Source organism: Lathyrus oleraceus, chromosome 7 (assembly GCF_024323335.1).
Source record: "Lathyrus oleraceus cultivar Zhongwan6 chromosome 7, CAAS_Psat_ZW6_1.0, whole genome shotgun sequence".
Taxonomy (NCBI): domain Eukaryota; kingdom Viridiplantae; phylum Streptophyta; class Magnoliopsida; order Fabales; family Fabaceae; genus Lathyrus; species Lathyrus oleraceus.
The window spans coordinates 340,831,482-340,840,943 of NC_066585.1; positions in this window are offsets into that span (position 1 = coordinate 340,831,482).

Below are 9,462 nucleotides of genomic sequence, written 5' to 3' on the forward strand. Positions count from 1 at the left end.
GGCAGGAAAACAAAACAACAGAGCCACCACCATGCGTTATTTATCCCAAAAGAGGGAAAGGAAACGCTCGAAGTAAACCTGGAAAAGACATGGTCTCACGACCAGAGAGAGATGGGATCAGGAGTCGGTTATGTGAAGGGAAGGTATTAGCACCCCTACGCATCCGTCGTACTCGACGGGATCCACGCTCAGAAAGAAAGGATAAGGTTGCTAAAGACTGCTCACAAACTGCACACAAGGCTAGAAAGAACACACAGAAAGACAAGAGAAACAGGACTCGGCAGGATATCGCATCCTGGGCCTACGTAGTCTGTCAGGCACAGACATCAGAGTCGACGTAGTTCGGGACGGGGGGAACGTGCTCGCTAGGATGTCGCATCCTATGCATACGTATCTTCTCGGACTAAAGAAGAATCAGAGCACTCGTAGCTCGGCTAACGCACGCCAAACAAAACACAAACAGGAAACCGACTGCCAATCGCTGGACTTCCATCAGACTCCACACAGAAACAGGCAAACATGTAAACCGAATGCCAATCGCTGGACTTACATCAGACTCCGAACCAACAAACACACACACAGGAAACCAACTGCCAATCGTTGGACTTACGTCAGACTCCAACAAGCAAACAAGATACAGGAAACCAACTGCCAATCGCTGGACTTATGTCAGACTCCTAACACACACAAAGGGGTTGAAAAAGAAAAAGGGCGCCCGAAGAGATCAGCTCATCTCCTGCCTACGTACCTCATCTGGTATGAGGATCAGGGAGACGTAGTTCCCCTACACAGGGAAAAAGGACTTCTAACCTAACCAGAGACTGGGAAATGACAAACTAGAAGAGAGACTGACTCGAGCCTAATAGTTATCATGTAAATCCACCATGGTCCTAGGTTGAGGTTTCTATCTAACTTGCACAGGCAACAAGCTATCCTAAACAGCACAAGCAAAGTCATACAAGCACAATAAACAATCACACTATATACAAACAAAGTGGGCTCACACAAGGTTAGGCTGTGAAACACAAGCCAACTGGAATCGGGTGTAATTAGCTCTTAACCCTAACATTGAGAATTAAGGTGAAGCAGATGAAATGGGAAGTGAGGGTAAGACCTCACAGCTCTTATCCCTGGCCAGGGAGAGCTTCAGACAAATGAAAGTGTGGGAGTTCAGAAAGCAGGAACTCTTCTCCACATATGACTGACTCAACAAAGATCTTGGGTTAATATCCACAATGCATCAACACAAGGTGTGTGAGCAAAGTGAATGACACACTGAATAGCAGGAGATGGATTGCACATCTCTTTTATCTGCCAATTGCCTCATAGAGGACTTTTCCTGCTTGGCACAAAAATAAACATTCACAAGCATTGCCTCTTAAGGAGGGCTTCAGACAGGTGCCTGCCCAAGTAACAGGACAGGTCTTCCAGACTACATGAAGTCAGAGAGTTATACCTCAAATGGTTAAGCAACCAAGCAAAAGCAAAAGCAAGTTCAAAAGAACTTAAGCAACTTATGTACCTGAAAAAAATCTAACTCAATCAGTATACAAGTCAAAAAGTCAAACAGACAACCAATAGTCAACAGTCAATAGTGCACAGTCAAACAAGCAACCAATGCAAGCCACAAGCCAATGTGCCCAACACAAATGACTTGGCATAAACCTACAAAACAACTCAAGATTGGTCAACATCAACCAATTAGTCAACTCAAGAAAGTGAATCAATCCCATTATGGCCATGTGCTTCTTAACCTGAAATCAAAGCTCAATTGTGAGTTACAAACCACTAGGTCAAGGCCTAGGGTCAAAGAGGGAGAAAAAATCCAAAACAGAACATAAAATTCAACATGAATCAACCTCAATCAATTAAGAACATACTCTAAAAGGTCTCATGTCAATATCATTCACCAAATTCTTTTCATGAACCAAACATGGCAAGGTATGCAAGTTGGAACCACATTGTGACATCAGAATGAACAAATGCACATTAATTCAAAAATGACTCAATTAATCTCAACAAAATTCATGGATGAACAGAACATACAACATGATCAACACACAAACAATTAGGGCAATTGGGCAAGATTAAGCATGGTAATCAAATTGTATAAGGCAAGGTAAGCATAATCAAGCTCATATGTGACACAACTTGGCACATCAACTTAGCACAAGCCTAAAACAGAAATGAATCAAGGTAAAAACCTCAAATCAAAGCCAAAACAAACTTCAACATGTCTAGAAAGAGTATGCAAAATTTCACATTCATAGGATAAAGCATAAGCATTTCACAAACAATTGAAATCATGACTATTCAAAAGCTCACACATGGCAATCCAGAATGAAAAATCTCAATCAAATCCGAAATCAATCCAATAATTCCAAGAAAATTCATGATCAATCATAACATGCATGGCAAGAATCATACAAAAAACCACATCATTTGGAATTCATTTGGCAAGGCAAAGAAATTAATCAAGTTGGACAAGCAAAGGTGTGACACACATTGTCACACCTACATTCACATGATCATATCTCAGCAATGGCACATGATAAAAATGCAAACTCAACACCAAAACGTCCAACATGAAGTCTAGTTTAAGCATGAAAAATTTCATAGGCATTGGATTAACAACCATCATTTCACCAAGGGAAAAGCAAGGCAAGATACAAATAGCATACATGTTCACAAACCCTAGGGCAAAATATTTTTTCAGCCGAGTACAATTTCTGGAAAAATAATCAAAAAAGACTAGACACAAAATGTGACCTAATGCAAAAATTCCCATATTTTTTTGATCATTATTCAATTATTTATGAATTTTTAAAGTGAAAGAAAAAATAAAAAAACATGAAGAAGCATGTATGAATGTAATGGAGGGAAACAAATAAAATGAAATGCCATTTGAAAATAATGCTGGAATGGGGAATCGAAGGGAGTGGCTTTTCAAACTGAAGCGCGCCTTGCTGCAAAACGCAGCGCTTCATTAAACAGACGTGGCAAGGCGAATCAACAATGACCAATCATTTTGCCATGTGAGCGCCAACTGGACCAGTACATGTTCAGTATTTCCACAAACACATGCAAACGCGCTGGAAAACAATTGGAAAGATCAAATGCACTTTTCTGGAAATTTTTCTATCATCTTCATCAAGTTCATCATGTTCATGCATGCTCAAGAACAAAAGTTGCCAGAAACTAAAAACGAGCATATCATCGTGTTCATCTTTCATCACTCATCACTAATCCAGGCATGGTTTGTCCTAATTTAACATATATTCAGAGAATCGAGCAAAAGAAGAATCACACATCAAACTTTAAATCACTGTAACTAATTCAATTCTACATGGAATTTAATGATTCGAAGCTCAGTTTGATCAGCATTCAAAGATCTATAACATCATCATAATCATTTTAGGGATTGAGAGATTCGATTTCTGACCTTGATGAAGATGCAGAACTGGAATTGATGATTTTAGGCCTTGTAATGCTCGAACAGATCCTCTTCAGTGATTGTATGGATGAATGGATGAAGGCTTGAGGCTTAGATGTGCACGATTCTTCCAGAAATTGCAACTGCCATGGATGAACTTCAAGCTCTAAACAACTTCCAACTGCACGATTTCTACTGGATCTTGCTTCAAAAATGCTCAAGTATGCTTCCAGGTGAAGAATGGATCAAGAAATATGCAATGTATTTGCAGAATTTCAAAGAAAATTGAGAGAGAAAATTTGGAGAAATTTTTTAGATCTGAAAATGTGGTGGTGTTAATCCTGAAATATGTTAGGGTTTGTACTTTATACTCCCTCTTAATCAAGTCCTTAATCACACTTAAGCAAATGGCAAATGGATTAGTGAAAACAAGGTGTAAGTACAAAATTAGATAATGCACCTCTATGCATGAAAATGAATGGAACAGTGCACGTGAAATAGCTTGAATTCACTCAAAATATCCTTTTGGAGCCAATGGAAGTGTTGCCATGTGTAAACAATGCATCATTTTTAAATTTGAAAATTCCCTCCAAAATTCAAATGAAAAACCAAATGATTATGTGATGAGAATGCATGGCTTGTGATGTATGATTTGGAAAGTAGAGGTCAAAATAAGAATGTTGCAAAAAGAACCACTCCATTTGGCCTTTTGGTTTGAAAGTTATGCATGTTTGAAGTTCCATGTTCACTTGGCCATGATTGATCCATATCTTTTCAACCACACATGAGAAATTCATGATCTTGGACTTTTTGGAAATGGGAGAGAAAGACCTTCAACTTTCATGTTGGACAAAATTTCATTTGAAGCTTTCTTGATGATGTAATCTTGAGGAGAAAACCTTTCCATTTTTGGCAATTTCAAATTAAAGGTCACTTACTATTTTTGGAAAGTTTTCATCTGACCTCAAATCCTTCATTGTTGATGTTTGAAATGTCAAATGAGACTTGTATGGACATGAATGAGGCCTCTCTAACCATCTCCCACCTTCAAATCCATGGTTGAACTGACAGTTGACTTTTGTTGACTTTCTAGGGTTTCAGATGAATTGGTCATTGACTGATGAGCTTTGAATATCCAATGCTTGACCAAACCACTTCAAAATGATCCTTGAATCATATGAACTCCTTGAACCAACCCTAGGGTTTTGATTCCATGGAAAATGCACTTGCTTGTTTGCACAACTGAATCTCCTGACCAGTCTTGACTGATGCCTGATGAACAATGCAATGACCAATGCAAATGTTAATGACCTAAAGATGAAAATGTATGTACAAATGGGAGGTGAAAATTTAAGGTGCTACAGTGAGTAATCAAATGGCACAAGGTAAACTACCTAGGGATTATCAATCCACAAGTCAAAGGACTCAAAATATGGCACATCGAGGGATAAGCTATCATTTACGCAAAGTATTGAACATGATCCAGGATCATCTATCAATAGATATGAATCAAAGAAGGTTATACAACCTCAAGTCCATCTATCAATGATTTCAAGAGTGGAAGAGTGTATCACCCAAATAATTACAAGTTTAGAGGTCAAACAATGTACAAGCTAAACATTCAAGTCCAAGTGTTAATGGTTAGTGGTCAATGGACACAACACAATCAAATAAAATCAACAAATAAGGCTCAAGTAAGTAGAGGTATCATATATGTATCAAATGGTTCAAACATGATTAAATAGGGGCAATCTATCAACACGTTAAAGTGTCATGAATGATCCAATGATCATTCATTAACATGTTTGAAGTGTTGAAGATTAAGTCAACCCTAAGACCAATTACCATGACCAAATAGAATTTCATCAACCAATAATCAAACACAAAGGGTAAAAATATCCAATTAAAGTGATAAAAAAAATAATGGATAAAATAAAACACAATATTTTGATGAAGTGTATTTACAAACATATTGGGTTTAAAAGAAATAAATGAGAAAATAACAAGAATTAAAATAGAAACAAAAATAAATAAAATAAAATGAAAATAAGAAATAAAAGGTAAAAGAAGAAAAAAGAACAATGGAGGCGTTGGGGGTTGAACCCCCGACCTTAGGGTCATGAGTCAACCCCCTTACCACTGAGTCAAGTGCTCTTGGTGTTAATAAGCATGCTTAATAAAAATAAATAATAAACTCCAATAAAAAATAACAAATGGGCCAAACCCAACCCTTGGATCTGACTCATTAATAAAAGTAAGCAAAATGAAGGTTTATGATCATGAGGCACACACACGCGCGTTGACTGGAGGCACACACACACACACACACACACACAAACACATACACGCACACGCACACTGAGGCAAGGTCAAACAAAACAACCAATGCAAATATGACAACTTAAACATTTGAATTTAAGCACAAAGAACACGCACGAAGCAACGACCAAACATCGTCTTCAACCTTGGAATTTCTGAAATTTGAACCTCTGTAACTCAATGTTTTTTATGGAATCAAACATGGATTCCACTCAAACTTGGATCATCGTTTCCTTCTCCGTACTCATGATTCAATGATTGGTTCTGAGTATGGAGTATTTCACATGAACACGAATGAAACCTCAACCATAAAAATAAAATAAAATGGCGTATGTTCGATGATTGAAGCTCAAATCTTGGGGCTTAGCATCAGTGAAGCATAAGGAGTGGAGTGGTAAATTTTTTGGATGGAAATGAAACTGTTAACTACCTTATTGGAATCAGTTTCAGTTGGTGGTTCCGATGGATTTGAATAGCTCACGTGAGGTTGCTTCAAACACTACCAAGGTTCCAGTTACCTTCAGGGATGTTAGGTGAATGTGTTTGGGTGTTTTCGTTGTGCTGGAAAGGACTCAAAGATGGAAATATATTGCTCTATTTTTGAAGGGAAAGGGGTGAGTTTCCTGCAGAGTTTCAATGGCTTTGAAGCTTGGGAAATTAAGGGAGAAACATCCCCTATTTATAGGGAAGGTGAGGGAATGGTTTGTTTGGAGTTTTAGGGTTGAGAAGTCTGATTTCACTTGAACCTGAAAAATGACAAAAAGCCAAACTTGTTGGGTAAGGGTGGTCCATTTTTGGCCTGGAATTCTCTTCCCTCCAATTTGTTATGCAAACAACATGCTTTAGGTGAGACAAAGGTGGTCCCAACATGTGTTGAGGTGTTTTTTCTTGTTACCATTTTTGACAATGTTGCTTTTTGACTTCGGTTTTGGCTTACTCATATGCTATCTTTCCACTCTTATTTGGCTTGCAATTGATGTCACAAAGTGTTACATCACATGCCTTGGCTCAAATGGGAGTGAAACAACATGGATTAATGACTTGGTGCATGGTTTGGCACATTTTGGCTGATCTGGTCTGACATGTGTGTAGCATGGTGTGTCATGAACTTTTCACTTGGGCCAATTAAAACTGGCTCGTGCATTTTGATTAAAAATTAGGCCAAATGAACTTTGTCATACCCTTAACATGTTGCAAAAAGAATCAAGTCAAAAGGAGTTGTGAAGTGGGAATGGCATTGGTGTGAAGTGGAGGTCATGAACATGATTTTAGGCTTGACTAGGCAGCTTGGCCAATCCATATTTTGAGGTCCTTATGCATTGAATTAGTTCTTGGATCTTGATACAAACTTAGAGAGGGATTCATTTAGGACATTTGGCTCAAAGTATATACTTAAAAGGTTAAAATATGACAACTTTAGGGGGTTTGGACCAAATAATAGGCCAAACTTGCCAAAACTTGACCAACCAACATGCCCTAAAATGCAACTTTGATGTTTTCATGAATTCCAAGGCACCATTATGATTTTTGAAGCTCAAATGAGTAAACCTTGATAGATACAAAGCCTTGATGCTTTGAGAGATTATTATGGGCCATGCTTATGGTTGAAACCAAATGTTCAAAAGCTTCAAGTTCAAAACAAAACCCTCACTTGTATTGCCAAGTATGGATGAAGTGGATGGATGTTTGATGAATGAGAATTGAAATTAGATTGAATTGGATGTGAATGGACCAAAGGATGATATGGTGGTCAAGTGAAAAGGCAAGGAATAGAAGAAAATGGGGCACAAATTAGGGTTTCCTTTGCCAAAAGGTTCCTTAAAGGCCAAGGTCAAACAAACTAGGGTTTGGGGTGCAAGAGGTGTCTTGTAGTAGTTTACCAAGGTTGGCGCATGATCAATGTTTGTATATTAGTGTTTCCTCAAAGTCAAGGTCAAAGCACAAAGTCAAATGATGACTTGTACAAACCACAATGGATCAAAGTATTAGGTTGAGGTCCATGGATGACCAGATGAACAAGCCAAGCTTTTAACCAAGGCTCACCAACCAAATTAGGGTTTTAGAGGTGAGTGGAGTGGCTTGTGTAGTCCCCCAAGGTCAAGGAGTGCTTGAAGAAGCAATTAGGGTTTAGGGTGGCTTGGTCACACCCCATCATGTTCAAAAGATTTTGGTGGTCCTCATATATGAACACCATACCTTGAGTTTATGCTTTCTTATTATGAGTGTAAATGTAAGTGAGATGATGGGATGATGAATGTATGCTAATGCATTAGGGTTATGAAGATGATATGTAGGTATGGTGAATTTGGGGGTATGACAATGCTCTAGACATATGATAGGGGTCAAGAAGTTCTTGGTGGACATCAAGTCTTACTCCACCGGCGATGTAACTTTTGATGATGGGGATAAAGGTGAAATTAAAGGAGTTGGAAGACTAGCTTGTACAGGACTCCCGAGTCTTTATGATGTTCTATTGGTAAAAGGTCTGACTGCTAATCTGATTAGTATCAGTCAGTTATGTGATCAATGTCTTAAAGTTAATTTCACTAAGTCTGAATGTTTGGTCACTAATGAGAAGAATGAAGTTCTGATTAGGGGATTCAGGTGTAAGGACAATTGTTACTTATGGATACCACAAGAAACAACTTGTTCTTCCACATGCATAATGTCCAAGGAAGATGAAGTCAAGTTGTGGCACTAGAAGCTTGGACATCTGAATCTCAAAGGTATATCTCTTGGTTACTCTACAAACAATCGAGCTTACATGGTATTTAACTCCAGAACCAAGGGCATGATGGAATCCATTAATGTTGTGGTTGATGATTCAATTATTGTAAAAGGGACTCATGTCGATGAAGATGTTAGAAGATTATCTCAGTAAACTGATGCTTCGGAAAATGTGGAAGACATTGAGTCCAACATTAAGCCAGCAAGGACTGAATCAGATAACCCTCAATCCAACAAAGGTCCCTCTATCATAAAGCAGAAAGATCATCCAAAGGAACTCATTATTGGAAATATTAATGAGGGGATCACCAATAGATCTAGAGATGTGATATCCAATGCTTGTTTTATCTCATAGTTTGAACCTAAAAATGTGAAGAAGGCCTTGACTAATGAATTCTGAATTAATGTTGATGAGAGAAAAAATACTTCTGAAGGATGCTTCTTTTTGGTAAATAATCTTATATCTTGGTTCAGCAATAAGAAAAACTGTGTGTCCCTGTCTACTACTGAAGCTGAGTATATTGCACCAGGAAGCAGTTGCTCTCAATTGGTTTGGATGAAACAAAAGCTAAATGAGTATAATGTCAAGCAGGATGTCATGACATTATATTGTGACAATCTGAGTGCAATCAATATATCCAAGAACTCCATTCAACATAGCAGGACAAAACATATTGATATTCATCATCATTTTATTTGGGATCTTGTTGAAGACAAGGTTGTTACCCTTGAGCATGTGGCCACTGAGAAGCAACTGGATGATATTTTCACTGAGGCATTGGACACGAATCAATTTGAAAAACTAAGGGGTGAACTGAGATTTTTCATTTTTGAGGAATTATAGAAATTAATGGTTTTAAAGCATGCAATAAAAACATTCTTTTTCGTCCAATCAGTGGTGCACACTTCTCCAAGAAAATCATTTCAAACCTTAATTATTTGCCTACCTACTCGCTACCGACTAATTAGCATCTACTTTGGCG